Genomic DNA, 15,799 nt, shown 5'->3' with positions numbered 1-15,799 from the left:
TCATGGCTACTTGTGCTTTTCCATGAAAGCAGTCATGGAGATGACAGACGATCAGAGCTAAATGTGGACTTTCATCATGCCTTAGTATGATCTTATTTTACAAGTAAGCAACATAGGTGCAGGAAGGTTAAGTGATTCTTTCAATTACACAGCAGAGCAGCTCCCAGACTGGAAGTTTGACACTTTTTCTCATAAGACATTGAACAATGCTCATTATACCATCCTATTTTGCTTTATTATTTGGCCTAATACTCACCCATTCATTTACTCGTCAGACATCCTATTGCGTTTCCTTTATGTGTCAAACGTTATAAGAAACTCAGCAGGAACATGGAGGAAAAGATACAGATTGAGTGTGAAATTTAATTATGGAGAGTAGGTGAGGAAAGGAAGTTTCCTAGAAGAGGGAACTAGAGCTATGTCTTGGTAGTTAGGTTACCCAGGTGAATAAGGATGTAAATGAGACAAGGAGCGCTAGGCAAAGGAGAAAGAGTGTAAAGTTCTATACAGAGCACGCATGTTCATTGATGGTAGAACAGGGATGAGAGAGAAATCTGAGAGGGAAGCAGGGTAGGTCGCATCAGACAGTGGGTGAGGGCCGTAGCACAACAAACTTTGTCCAAATAAAGCTATTTTGCATTGGTTTATTCTTGCTTTTCAGTGTTGATTTCCTCCATTTTAAGAAAGCTGAACTTCATTCTGAAACTAATGGGAAACCATTGAAGTATTTTAAGCAGGGCATTTTCATGGTCACGTTTGTGTTTGTAAAGATCTGCAGTGAGATGAAAGGCAGATTTCGGGGGATGGAGTCATGGAGGCCAGATGTGATGCTTCTGTGTTAATACCAAAGAGAAATAATAAGATCGCAGTGAAAATGGAGAGGCAGAGAATATGCAAAGTGATGAAGGAGGTACAACTGGCTTGGGACTATTGGGATTTGGGTGGGGAGACGGTGTGTGGATTAATCCCAGATTTCTGGCTCAGGTGACTAAGAGGATGGTGATGTGCTTCACCATCCAGTAGATCACAGGGAAGAAGATGAGAAATCTAGAGAATGAAGAAGAAAGGATGATGACCCTCGTACACGAAGTGGGCAACTGGCTCTCAGAGACAGGGTCTCAGGAGCATTCTCTGGGCTGAAAATCCCCTTTTAGGAGCCATCAGCCTAAATCACTGGCAGCAGGAGAGAAGTCACTGGAATCTTTTGGATTCCAGCAGCATTTAGAGAGCAGAAAAAAGGAGGAGCAAGAAAGAAGATAGTCTGAGAGGGTGGAGGAGAAACAAGTAAAGAATTTCCATAAGAGCGGTGTGGTCGGCATCGTCAGATTTGATAGCAGGGTTCATTAAGATGAAGGTTTTAACTTTCCCTTTTCATTTGACAGCTATATGGTGTTTGTTGAGAGGAGTTTCAGGGGAATAATGGGAAGAAGTGGCTAGGCAGCAGCAGGCAGAGGAGGGAAGGACAGAGAAAGCTGCCCTTGCAGGAGGCTGGGAACTGAACAGAATCTGGTGGAAGCCGTGTGGCCAGTGAACCTGCACTCCACAGTTAAAATCCCCACCTGTGCGGCTACAATCCCATTCTAATCACTCACCACCCTCTCAGCGTGTCGGGTGCACATTTGTCTCAAGCACACATCTGTGCATGTGCTTGTGCTTAGAAATAAAACATTTTTCACTCTGTAAGCTGTCATCTAAACCAGAGGTGCCCCAAATTTCTGGTGCCAGGGACTGGTTTCATGGAAAACGACCTTCCATGGATTGGGGTTGGAGGCGGATGCTTTGGGGATGATAAAAGTGCATTACATTTATTGCACACTTTATTTCTGATATGACTACATGTGTGTTAGTTGCTGAGTCGAGTCTGACTCTTTGCGACTCCATGGACTGTAGCCTGCCAGGCTCCTCTGTCCATGGATTGCCAGGCAAGGATACTAGAGTGGGTTGCCATTTCCCTCTCCAGGGGATCGTCCAGATCCAGGGATCAAACCCAGGTCTCTTGCATTGCGGGTGGATGCTTTACTGTCTGAGCTACTAGTGAAGCCCATAGTACATAATGACAGAAATCAGACATGGGATCGCACAGGCTGGGACCCCTGAACAGTCAACAGCACCTAAGCAAGTAACACAATAAAGGAAGAAAGAGCCATACTGGAACTGTGTAAAAGCTGCTGCTCCGTCTTCTCAGAGATGCCAGTAGGTCTTCATGTTTGCTTATTTTTTTAGAGGTAGGTGATTTAAAGTTATAAAACTGTACTGAGAGTTCAGGCTTGTTGTAATGAATGGAGTAAAAACTCTGAACTTGGAAAGGAACTATTCAGGTATTCTCTAACTCCATACAAATTTCCAGATTTTCCAGTTGCATTGACTTAATTTGGAAAAGTTAACTATTTATCCCTTCACCAGATCATTTTTGGCCCCTGATTTTTAAGAACTACATTAGACTTGAACTGGCCAATAGTGGAGAGGGTGATTTCAGCACCATGCTCTGAAGGGAGAAGAAGCTAGCTCTTCCATTCTGAAACCCTGCCTCCCAACCTGCTGGGGCCTGTCCCAGTGTACAGGGGGCTGAGTTTTCTTTTTACAGCCAAGCTTTCTTGTTCCAGAAAAACATCTATTTCTGCTTTATTGACTGTGCCAAAGCCTTTGACTGTGTGGATCACAATAAAATGTGGATAATTCTGAAAGAGATGGGAATACCAGACCACCTGACCTGCCTCTTGAGAAACCTGTATGCAGGTCAGGAAGGGACAGTTAGAACTGGACATGGAACAACAGACTGGTTCCAAATAGGAAAAGGAGTATGTCAAGACTGTATATGGTCACCCTGCTTATTTAATTTATATGCAGAGTACATCATGAGAAACCCTGGGCTGGAAGAAGCACAAGCTGGAATCAAGACTGCTGGGAGAAATAACAATAACCTCAGATATGCAGATGACACCAACCTTATGGCAGAAAGTGAAGAACTAAACAGCCTCTTGATGAAAGTGAAAGAGGAGAGTGAAAATGTTGGCTTAAAGCTCAACATTCAGAAAACTAAGATCACGGCATCTGGTCCCATCACTTCATGGGAAATAGATGGGGAACAGTGGAAACAGCAGCTGACTTTATTTTTCTGGGTTCCAAAATCACTGTAGATGGTGATTGCAGCCATGCAATTAAAAGACGCTTACTCCCTGGAAGGAAAGTTATGACCAACCTAGATAGCATATTAAAAAGCAGAGACATTACTTTGCCAACAAAGGTCCATCTAGTCAAGGCTATGGTTTTTTCCAGTGGTCATGTATGGATGTTAGAGTTGGACTATAAAGAAAGCTGAGTGCCGAAGAATTGATGCTTTTGAACTGTGGTGTTGGAGAAGACTCTTGAGAGTCCCTTGGACTGCAAGGAGACTTGCAACCAACCAGTTCATCCTAAAGGAGATCAGTCATGGGTGTTCATTAGAAGGACTGATGTTGAAGCTGAAACTCCAATACTTTGGCCACCTGATGTGAAGAGCTGATTCATTTGAAAAGACCCTGATGCTGGGAAAGATTGAAGGTAGGAGGAGAAGGGGATGACAGAGGATGAGATGGTTGGATGGCATCACCAACTTAATGGACATGGGTTTGGGTGATCTCTGGGAGTTGGTGATGGACAGGGAGGCCTGGCGTGCTGCGGTTCATGGGGGTCTCAGAGTCAGACATGACTGAGCGACTGAACTGAACTGAACTTATTGTCTTGCTTCTCCCTTCTCTTTCCATCAGAGCAAAGGAACATATCCAATTTCTGATGCTTTTTAATATTGGAACCTTGGCCGATAATAAACTACTCTTGTTTTCTTTTGATGCAGTCAAGAGTTAAAAAAATAATGCTTAAAAATTGCATTTATGGAAACAATAAAACCTGAGCCGGGTCACTGGGTTAGTAAGCTGCATTAGGTCTCTGCTGATTCCATCCCTGGCCGTGTTATAGGAAGAGGACAAAGGTGGATGGTGCCATGCTGACACTGCGAAGGGCCCTGGGGCCTTGCAGGCCATAACCTGTCACTGAAAGTGCAGAACATGACCTAGACTGATTATCCCCTCTCGTCATCACACTGCACCTTTTCAAGCTTACCTAATGCTAAATTCTTTCTCTTAGAAGAAATTTCATTTACTCTCATTGCTTTGGGAAATTAGGGGATACTAACCCACATGGTGAGGGCGAAGAAACCATCAGAACACCTGAAAAACTGAAGTCAATGGGTTACCTGGCAGGAAACACCCTTGTCCTGCCTGTACATGAAATAGGCAAGGCAAGAGTATGTATCTCAGAATGTCAGTTCAATTTCCGATTGTTCCTTCCAGGCACCAGTAGAAGCAACCTACCATGGTCATATTCTTGTCACAGAGAGTGATGATAAATCGCACAAACCAGAGAAGCTGTGTGGCTCGGGATTCTTTACGAAATCAGGACAACGTCAGTCGAGGGAGCAACCATTATCATCAGCTGCTCCTTTAGCATGGAACTCTGAGAAATGCTCTCTAGGGGAAGCAGAGAAAGATCTAGCTGGTTCCCACCAAACCGACAGGGAGTATCAGGAAGCCCAGGAGAGGGGGTCACATTGTCAAGGTGTCTGGGCCTCCGGTGTTCTAGCAGGAACTCCATGCTCTGCATGGGACCCCGGCTCTGAACCAGCTTCACATGGCAGGCTCAGGTCCTGCAGGGAGGGACTCTTGCTAGACATCAAGATGCAATCCAAGAAGATGATCAGCAGTGATCATGTTTCTTGTGTTCTGTGCGAGGAGACACATTAGTGACCAGGAGAGAGGAGTTCAATTTCCCATCTCTTTCCCCCGATCCCCTACCTTTTACTCAAGGCACTTTTGTCGTATATTAAAATGTTCCCAGTTAGGGTGGTGCAAAATCAATGTTATTTTGTTCTCCTTCCTAGGAAAATAAGTTAAGTGCAGTACAAAATGTTTTACTTAGCTGTTTTCACATCTCCCAGGAACAGATGAATGCCAATAAGAACAACACATTCCAGAGAAAAATCAAGTTGTACCCTTTGTTATTAGCACTGGCTAATTTGGTTAAATCAAATCATTGTAATTTATTAACTTGGCATATATTTTATATTCAGTGAGAAGAGAATGGTTCAACTTGTGTTGAGCAAAGAACTGCCTTATTTCAGTGCTAGGCTAACAAAGTGCTACTTTTTGCTTTACAGATCATTATTTACCTATTAATTGGCTTTGGGGAAAAGAAGTTAAAGGTGATAAAAATGGAAAGACTTTTTAAAAGAAAAGAATAAGAAGTGGTGAGAAAAGAAACAATTTAATTACCCAGTGCTAAGAGTTCAAGAATTTCTCTGACCTCGGTATATGAAGATTTTTGCTAACTACATTGAGTAGGAGTAATCCTTGCAACAAGATTATGTACTGATAAACCATATTTGAGGTTAACTAGAAGCTAAATTATGAAAGTGAGCGATATTGTATTAAGATAGCCAGATATGGATTGAATTAAATGTGATCATGGCACTTTGTACTCACTGAAGACCAATTTTATTATGTTGAGGATTCATTATGGGTTGGATGACTGAAGAAGAGAGAAAGAGAAGAGGCAACTTGTTTTCCTCAAATTTAAAGCCAATAGATCTCTGTTATTTTCTCCAGTAACAAGTTGTTTCGGAAACACAAGGGCAAATGCATGGGGACTGCTTGATACAAATGTGGCGCATACCTGTGACTTTCAGTGCATTCTTCAGAACCTCGGAGTTACGCAGAATAACCTAATAATCTACTTACGGAAACAGTATCCTGGCAGAGCTACGGTAAGACCCAGTACTGTCGCTGGACATTTAATTAGTTCCATTCCATCCATTCCTACAGGATGTTAAAAACAATACCAGAAAGGTTTATTGTCTCCAAAATGAAAACTTAAAAGCCTATTTGGAGCTTGATGAAACCTAGCCTTATTATATCTCCTACTATCTGCTTATCTACAAATTACATTAAAGAATCGCAGGGGGCTTTTAGCAGAGGAAAGAGAGCTCTGCTTAGCGTCCCCTGCTCCTTTACTGTGTGCCCTGGGCTCAAGCTATCTGGATTATTTTGGCTATTTGAAGACCCCTATGGTGTAAGATCTCATTCTAAGGAAAGACTCATACTCTGGAAAATCTCCCAATACACTTCCATTCTTACTGCAGCACAACCCAATCGTTTTTTCCTATACTTGATAAACAAATTTCAACTGAACACTCGAATCAGACTACAATAATCCATGGTGACAATATGCTTATTAAGTAACCATAGTAATCCAAGACTATGTCCCAACCACTGGTGCTGAAGAAGCTGAAGTTGAATGGTTCTATGATGACCTACAAGACCTTCTACAATTAATACCAAAAGAAAAAAAAAAGTCCCTTTCATCATAGGGTATTGGAATGCAAAAGTAGGAAGTCAAGAGATACCTGGAATGACAGGCAGGTTTGGCCTTGGAGTACAAAATGAAGCAGGGCAAAGGCTAACAGAGTTTTGCCAAGAGAATGCACTGACCATAGCAAACACCCTCTTCCAACAAGAGAAGACTCCGCATGGACATGACCAGATGGTCAATATGGAAATCAGATTAATTATATTCTTTGCAGCCGAAGATAGAGAAGCTCTATACAGTCAGCAAAAAACGAGACTGGGAGCTGACTCTGGCTCAGATCATGAACTCCTTATTGCCAAATTCAGACTTAAATTGAAGAACATAGGGAAAACCACTAGGTCATTTAGGTATGATCCAAATCAAATCCCTTATACAGTGGAAGTAATAAATAGAGTCAAGGGATTAGATCTGATAGAGTGCCTGAAGAACTATGGATGGAGATTCATAACATTGTATAGGAGGCAGGGATCAAGACCATCCCCAAGAAAAAGAAATGCAAAAAGGCAAAATGGTTGTCTGAGAAAGCCTTACAAATAGCTGAGAGAAGAGGAGAAGCAAAAGGCAAAGGAGAAACGGAAAGAGGTGGCCATCTGAATGCAGAGTTCCAAAGAATAGCAAGGAGAGATAAGAAAGCCTTCTCAAGCAAAGACAACCTTAATTGGTATAATTCTAGACTGTAGGTGCAAAACATTTTGTACTTGGGAGAACCTTCCTCCCAATGCAAATGACCTAGAGAAGAAGGAAGATAAAAGAGCCCTTACCCTAACCTCCAGATTAGGCTGGGAGCAGAGAGGAAGTTTAGAGGTGCTATAGCTGCTACTACAGAGCTCTCCAAATAATCTGATAGTTATTAACTTGAAAAATCGAGCAGGCCAGAATCCCTTTTTCCTTTAGTAAGAGGTATGCACAGTCCAAGGGTTGCAGAGCCGTAAAGATGATGCTGACAGCTGTCCTTGACCCCAGCACTGGAAGGAGGAACAGGCCACCAGTTCTGAGTTCTGGGGCTTAAATGGAGGAAGCCTCTCTTCTTCACCATGTGAAATAGGTCCTTAATGCAATCACTTCCAGACACTGGATCAAAGCAGCCTGTCTCAGGATCCTCAGTGAAAGAGGGGCCTTGGAGGGGATGTCATGGAGTGACTGCTTCTGAGATTTTCCCCTCGAGTGAGAAATTGGTATAGGGAAGGGCTTTCAACTGAGCTAAAATAAGATTCATCTCAGGCTCTTGTGAACCATATAGATTTCCAGGCCTACAGAATGAGAATCTCAGAGGAAAATCTTGAGACCCTGTCACTAATGTCCTGGTGATCCTTATCTTTATCCACACACTGACCTGAGAAAATGACAGAGTGGCTTCAGTTCACAGAATAATTGTCCCCTTGGTGCACCAGTCCAGGACCTGTATTCTAGGTTCGATCTGACCAAGTCATAATAGTACTGATCACAGCAACACCTCCATTTAAAATTTACAATTATTTTTTCTCTGAATAATTCAGTCACTATAATCCCCCTTTTACTTTTTTTTTGCAATTTAATGACCACAATCCTGAATCTGAATGCCTTTATTTTACTATTTAGAGTAAGAGCTTTAAAAATAAAATTAAAAATCATGCATCTTGGCATTTTCACAGGCACAAGAGCCTATCAATTAGCCACCTATAACTTTCCTGAAATCACTTTGCTAAACCAGATAACAATATTATTTTTTGATTTCCAACCATCTAGTTCTAAGTTATGAGAAGGCAATGGCACCCCACTCCAGTACTCTTGCCTGGAAAATCCCACGGACGGAAGAGCCTGGTAGGCTGCAGTCTATGGGGTCGCTAAGAGTCGGACACGACTGAGCGACTTCACTTTCACTTTTCACTTTCATGCATTGGAGAAGGAAATGGCAACCCACTCCAATGTTCTTGCCTGGAGAATCCCAGGGACGGTGGAGCCTAGGGGGCTGCCGTCTATGGGGTCACACAGAGTCGGACATGACTGAAGTGACTTAGCATAGCATAGTTCTAAGTTGTTCTGTGTTAAGAAAAAGACAAAACAAAGAATGAATCCAGAAATGTCCTGTGGAGTTCATACTGCAGACAGTGATGTGAAGTCGGGAAACTTATAATTTTGAAGTTATAATATAAACATTCAATTTGGCATTAAAGGTGAACATTTTATCTCTCTGTGATTGAATGTCACTAAACTCATTTGATTAGGGCTGAATAAAAATTAATGAAGCTGATTAGCTTCACGTTGCATCTTTCAGAATTACATCAGATTTTACTGTATTTTATTAATTTGAATAGGGACCAAATTTAGAAATGGAGAATTGAAGTTCAGATCAAGATGGACCTGAACTGAAATGCTAATCAATTAAAAATTAATTTCACTGCATAATATTTAAATTTATTTTATTGAATTGAACTTAATAGATTTCAATCAAGGACTGATTCCACTGAGCAGAATTTGATTGAGTTGAATCAAATCACTTTGAATCCTATTCAAATGAATTAGATTTTGTTAATTTGAATGGAATTGAAGTGGCAGATTAGATGGGAGTTTGTAATTCTGAGCAGTATTAAAGGGAACAGAATAGACCAACTCATTCTAAGTTAACTTGGCCTCGGTTTCTGTAACGGTCTCAGGCCTTCATGTCCCCTCAGCAACTCTGGTTAATCCCTTTGAACCATCGCCCCAGTAGCAAATGTGATTAATAATACCAACGTGATCGAATGGAACCACATGCTGTTTGCAGGACACAGGAAAGCACTATTTGAGTCTTTTTTACTGGAAAAACTGTGGCCGATTGTTTCAATATTTCTTTTCCTCTTTATAGAACAAATGAAGAAGGAATTAACTGAATTCCAGGAACAATAATTTGTATGAGTACTGGCTGTTCCTTTTATTTTAATTCTCCATTAAATATTGTAGTTATTTGATAAAACATGCCTTCCCTTGGCCTATTATTTATATGGACTGTCTTGATAGGCTGTGCCTTGATTTTATTAATTTTCATTTTATTTTTAAATATAAAACAAGAATCTCATTGGAAAATACGCTGATGCCAGGAAAGATTGAAGGCAGAAGGAGAAAGGGTGGCAGAGGATGAGATGGTTGGATGGCATCACTGACTCATTGGATATGAACCTGAGCAAATTCCAGGAGATAGTGGAGAACAGAGGAGCCTGGCAGGCTACAGTCCATGTGGTTGCAAAGAATCTGACATGAAAAACAGCAACAATAATTATGACAGCTTTGTGCCTTGATTTCTGATAGGGCACACAGAATAAGACAAAAAAATGCACATTAAACATCATAGGAGTGGTTCAGACAATGGGTCCTGTGGGATTTTGCAGAAGGGAGTGATTACCAAGGATTAAGGTACATTGGCGAGCCTCCATGAAGACACAGATCTGACTGCAGCTTTTAAGGACAGGTAGGTTCTAGAAAACTGTAAAGAGGATATAAGCCTTTCAGAATCTGAATGTGGGCTAAGGTGTGATGTACGCTAGGAAACATCCAATTCATTTCAGGAAAGTGAAAGTGGCTCGATTGTGTCCAACTCTTTACAACCCTGTGGACTATACAGTCCTTGGAATTCTCCAAGCCAGAATACTGGAGTGGGTAGCCATTCCCTTCTCCAGGCGATCTTCCCAAGCCAGGGATCGAACCCAGGTCTCCCGCATTGCAGGTGGATTCTTTACTAGCTGAGCCAAGAGGGAAGCCCATGGTTCATTTCAGGAACCATGGGGCAATCAGTTAGACTGGTGGGGTCAGTGTTGAGAAGCAGAATGTGTGGTTGGAGAAATGATTATGAGTATTTTCATGATATCTGCACTTCAGTTTTTTTAGTAATGAGAAGTCAAAGTTTTCAATGGATATGAGTCTGAGCCAACTCCAGGAGATAGTGAAGGGACAGGGAAGCCTGGTGTGCTGTAGTCCACGGGGTCACAAAGGGTCAGATATGACTTGGCAACTAAACAACAATTGTGTTAAGCCACTCTCTACGGACCTGCATTACTACACTCAATCCTGCTGTGTTTGGCTGTTTTCTGCACTCAGCTCCCCTGCAGACAGGATGCTGCATCTGGACATCGCTTCTGTACCTCCAGTGCCTAGCGTTTACAGCAGGTAGCTGAGGACTGGCTGTCCCAGCAAGGGGAAGGGTAAAGCTTGATCAACATCAAGGCTTAGTAGGTCACTGATGAACCTGAAGGGCAGTGTCATGTTTCAAATAATCAAACTTTAAGAGGTCAAGGTAATGACGACCTAAGGAAGCAGACATGAATGAACAAAATAGGCAAGCCCCATGAATGGGCTTCCATGGGGATTGGTTCAACCAGAAGCATTTGGACCAACCAGAAGCAAGTGAAGATTCTACAAGACAGCGGGGGTTTTGAACATATTTGTGGTCAAAAAATCAAAGAAATTTACAAAGAGGAGAAAATGAAAGCTGTGATGATTGGGCTGGTATTGATCAATAGCTACAATCGCTACCATGACTCAGTGTTTCTTCCCAGCAGGTGTTAGCCTGAATCAACCCCACATAAACAGGCCTCTGAGAAGGTCTCAGGCTGGCTTCCTCATCTCCAGCTCACTCTGATGAAGACATTATCAGGGGATTTCTCAAAAAGAACAAGAGGGAAGGGTAAGCCTTAATGCCAAGGCTTCTTGAACTAATCCTGTCTTCTCTACTATGTAACAAGTTAAACGAGAAAATAAAAACCGATGACATTAAAATAATTAGCCTTGACCTTTAACCCTGTCATACTACTCTGAGGACAGTACTGTGCTACTATCTGAAAAACATGGGCATCCTTTAACAGCAAAGTAAGTCACTGCTTATATAACGGGCAACCCGAGGTCACAGATCACACCTGCTGTTCAGCGGAGGCAGAATGCTTTTCTTGTTCACAGGGTACCAAACCCGCAGAGTCACTCATTATTCATCCATTACCGGGCCCTCTCCCGGGGAGCTAAGATGCTAAAGCCTTTCTTGACAGCACAGCAGTTAATAAAAGTGGCACAAATTCAAAGTCCTCTGATCTCACAGAAAAACAGTGAAATGACAAAAATTCAGTAACAATAATGTGTCATATTTTTCAAGTGGGTAAAAGTGATGCTTATTCAAACAGCAAAACCTCTAAAATTTGCCCTCCTTTTTTTTCCCTCAACAACAAAAGAATTGACACCAGAGCACAGAAGAATTGTTTCCTTGTAACTATTTAACTAAAACTTGTTTTATTAGTCTGCTGATTAACCTGGTGATATTAAATGAGAGTCTTCAAAGGCCTTCACATCATGTCAATTAGTCACTTTTTTTTCCCCTAGCAAGGCAACTGATTTCAGCTTGATTATAATGAATGTAACAAATCACACAATGTTCAGATGCATTTTTTGGTTACTGTTGCCTTGGAGCTCTGGATGAGTAATTTTATTAAGATGCCTATTTGGGAATAAACTCCAAAACTTAGCAAAGCCACCTGCCTCTCTCATTTTAATTGTCAATTTTCCTTATAACCTGCCTGGACTCATTGTCCCACCTTATATTAAGAATAACACCTTTCTCTATTTCTCTATTGCTAACCTCTTGCTTGTCACCGGGCTTTTGTCCTGTTGTTATGCCCACCTGGAGCCAGTCACCCCTTCCCTGGCTGTGCTTGGCTTTCTTCAGGCTTCAGCTTAAAAGTCATGTCCTCAGAGATGATGTCTTGGACCCTCCATTAAGAGCCGGGGCCTCTATTAAGCTCTTTCTGAGCAGCTGGCTTTTATTGAATTACACTGTTCATCACTATTGCAATTACATCATTTGCCTGCTTGTTCACTGTTTGCTGAATGTAAGGCCCTGAGAGCAATGGCCCTGTCTTTCCCACCTCTGCTCCACCTCCTGCTCTTAGCTTGCCACCAGGGGTGTTTGCTGAATTTACACTGATAATTATTTTTGTCTATTGATATTAGACAAATCTTCAAAGTAGCCACAGTCTATTGCTGACTCTTCAATGCAAGTCAATACCCTGTGCCCAAGTGGAAGACACAATCTTCCCTCCGGACATTCTCCACGTCCCACTCCCATCTCCCTAGAAGGCAGAGGGTTATTTCATCTCTTAGGATGGAGATGGAGTCCCTGTACTTTCTCCTTGTCTCTCATCCACTCCATCCTTCTTCCTCCTCCATCTCTCTCAAGTCCCTCCCTGCTTCCTTCCTCCCCTCTTCTACGACTTCCCCCTAATCTGGAACATCACCTTAGTCTCCTCTGCATCTCCTTATTCCAGCTGTGTTCACTCTGAGCACATCCTCTCACTCCCCCAGAGGGAGTTTTCACAAAACTGCTTTCTTCAGTAGCTCTTTGCTGCCTCAATGTCAAACCCAGTCTCCAAACCCTTTATAATAAGGGTTCTGCCTATTCCATGGAAGGAAAGCTATAACAAACCTAGGCGGTGTATTAAAAAGCAGAGACATCCCTTGGCCAACAAAGGTCCATATAGTCAAAACTATGTTTTTTCCTGTAGTCATGTATCAATGTGAGAACTAGGCTATAAAGAAGGCTGAGTGCTGATGAACTGACGCTTTTGAATTGAGGTGCTGGAGAAGACTCTTGAGAGTCCCTTGGACTGCAAGGAGAATAAACCAGTCAATACTAAAGGAAATCAACACTGAATATTCTTTGGAAGGACTGATGCTAAAGCTCCAATACTTTGGCCACTTGATGTGAAGAGCCAACTCATTGGAAAAGACCCTGATGCTAGGAAAGGTTGAGGGCAGGAGGAGAAGGGGGCGACAGAGGGTGAGATGGTTGGATGGCATCACCAATTCAAAGGACATGAATTTGAGAAAGCTCTGGGAGATGGTGAAGGACAGGGAGGCCTGGCGTGCTGCAGTCCATGGGGTTGCAAAGAGTTCAGACACGACTTGGCGAGTAAACAACCCCCACCCCCACCCTCTGTATTGCCCGCTCTAATTGCATCTGCTCCCTCTTTCTGTCCTCTGGCTGTTCCAGCCATGCCACCTGCTGCTGTTCCTCAAACATCCAAGCTCACTCCTACCTCAAGTCTTTTGCAGCTGACATCTCTCCCTGGAATCCTCTCTCCCTAATATTCACCAGATCTCATCCTCTCCATTCAGATGCTGCTCAGTGACACCTTATTAGTGCTGCTTGTTCTTAATAACCTGCCTAGAATAGCATCCCTCCTCCCCTTCCTATCCCCTACCCATCCTGTTTACTCCCCAGCAATTATTATTGCCAGGTACATGACACACTGCTTTGTTTCGTGTTTACTTTCTGTCTCCCCGTCCTCCCACGAGGGTTTAGGATCCATTAGAGCCCGGCTTTTGTTTCTGCTCTCGGATAAATACTTGACAGAGTGTGTGTTCAACAAATATTTTTTCAAACACATGAATGCAAGTTCTTACTTCTATTTTTTTTGTTGTTCAGTCCAAGCAAGTAATTAAAAGGTCATATGCACATTCTGGATTCTGGTGTTTGGGAATTTAAAATTTTGCTTTGGCTTTCCCTTCACTATGCTTTGCTCTGTTGGCTGATAGTTGATTTCACCGGAGGCAACTTTATCCTACCTAATCACAGGTTCCCCTGGCCTCAGGTGATTTCGGAAATACTGCAATTTGTCTCTGAAAAGTTACAGCAATTATGCCACCTGTGTAACCATCACCAAGCATGATTTGCAGTCAGCACTGGTGTTTACAATTGCGTTGGTCCTTGGGTCAGTCTCATCCATTAGCAATGATCATATTTGCAGACCTTGCATCTTGACTTCGTATTATATCCCAAGGCAGCACTAAAATCAAACCTTAATTCTGAATCTAACTTTTCAGGAAGCTGAATAATCTATGCATATCTTACACTGCTTTTTTTTGAAAAATGGTAAACCAAGGACTTGTTTTAACAGTTTGTCGTTGGCTATCATTGTGCAGGTTGATTTGAGGGGCATGAGCGGAGGTCCGGCCCAGCCTGCAGTCTGTTCCTGTGGCAGGGTGAGACTAATTGGTCTGCGGAGAAGGACAGTCCATATTCCAGGTAGCACCAGGCTTCCTATATTCTGGGAGACGCTGGTATAAACAGCAGTCAGTGTCAACTCAGCACAGTTTTCTATACCTGCAACATACGTCATGTTGTACAGTCACTATCAGTGTTTAGAATCATAATGGGAGGAAAAGTTTACCAAAATAAGAAATAAATCTAAGTTGTAAGTTGCCTATTATGTTTGTAAAGACAGGCAAACCTGAGTTTAAACAAACAAGCAAACAGCAAAGCACTGCACATATGTGTTGAAACAGAATGTTTTTTTTTTTTTAATGTTTTTTATTAAACTTTGCAGTCAGTTGTGGGGTTGGATTTCTTGGGTTCTATCCTCAATTCTTAGTGTCTTTTAGGATTGTGCATGCTAAGTTGCTTCAGTTGTGTCTGACTCTTTGTGACACTGTGGACTGTAGCCTGCCAAGCTCCTCTGTCCATAGGATTCTTCAGGCAAGAATACTGGAATGGCTTGCCATGCCCTCCTTCAGGGGATGTTCTTGACCCAGGGACTGAACCTGCATCTCTTTTATCCCCTGCATTGGCAGGCAGGTTTTTTACCACTAGTGCCACCTAGGAAGCCCCTCTAGGGTTAGAGTAATGTATAATTAAGGCCAATACACTGACAGATGTCCAGGAGATTCTCGAGACACACAGCATAACCACGTGAAGTAGGGGGAAGAAAGGTGCTGTGCAAGCTTAGCTCATAACCCGAGGCTCTCCAGACAGACAGACATCGCTGGGCAGTACTCCAGTCCTGGGGGTGTAGCATTTACACCTTCAACATAACAGAAATCTTACAGGTACATAAAGGAGACCGTAGAGACTCACGAGGTGACCAGATTATAATTGTGGACATAGAGCACCCCCTAGTCTAGAAACCGTTGATCCAGGCACCATCTGCTTGGGAGTGGAGCTCAGAAAACTGTCCCTTCCCAGACCTTGCTTATTCCAACCAGTGGAAGCTAGTCTATGAGATGGAGATCACTGCCTGGCAGACACTGGAATGGGTGTCAGGAGGTCTGTATTCCAGTTCTCCTTCCATTGTTATCTTCACATCCCATTCTTTTCTCCCTTGGACTCTTTCTTGTTTTATAATCTGGGGCCACAGACTTTGATGGTCTTTGCTTCTGGCTTTAATACCACCAGGACACTCTGATTTTTCTATGTATTAAGAAGTGACCCAATTGGTTTATGTCACAGCATCTGTATTTTCTAAACATTTCACACATTGTAGTAACACCACTCACACTTGTTCCCACCACCAGAAATATTCTCCTCCCCCCTCTTTTTTTTTTACCAGCTTTGTTGATATGTGTTCTTCTCTAAACACACATGTTTTCCCGTTCGAGCTTTCTCTGAGTCTCACTAGCAGAGAGAGGT

General features: G+C 42.5%; 1 protein-coding gene across 1 annotated transcript in view; it reads right to left on the bottom strand.

Moving 5' to 3' along the window:
- CNTNAP2 (contactin associated protein 2) overlaps positions 1 to 15,799 on the bottom strand; it is a 1,639,050-nt gene that overhangs the window by 492,204 nt on the left and 1,131,047 nt on the right. The window lies entirely within an intron of this gene.

This window comes from Bos indicus, chromosome 4 (assembly GCF_029378745.1).
Source record: "Bos indicus isolate NIAB-ARS_2022 breed Sahiwal x Tharparkar chromosome 4, NIAB-ARS_B.indTharparkar_mat_pri_1.0, whole genome shotgun sequence".
Lineage (NCBI taxonomy): Eukaryota > Metazoa > Chordata > Mammalia > Artiodactyla > Bovidae > Bos > Bos indicus.
This window is presented reverse-complemented; position numbering and strand designations above follow the sequence as displayed.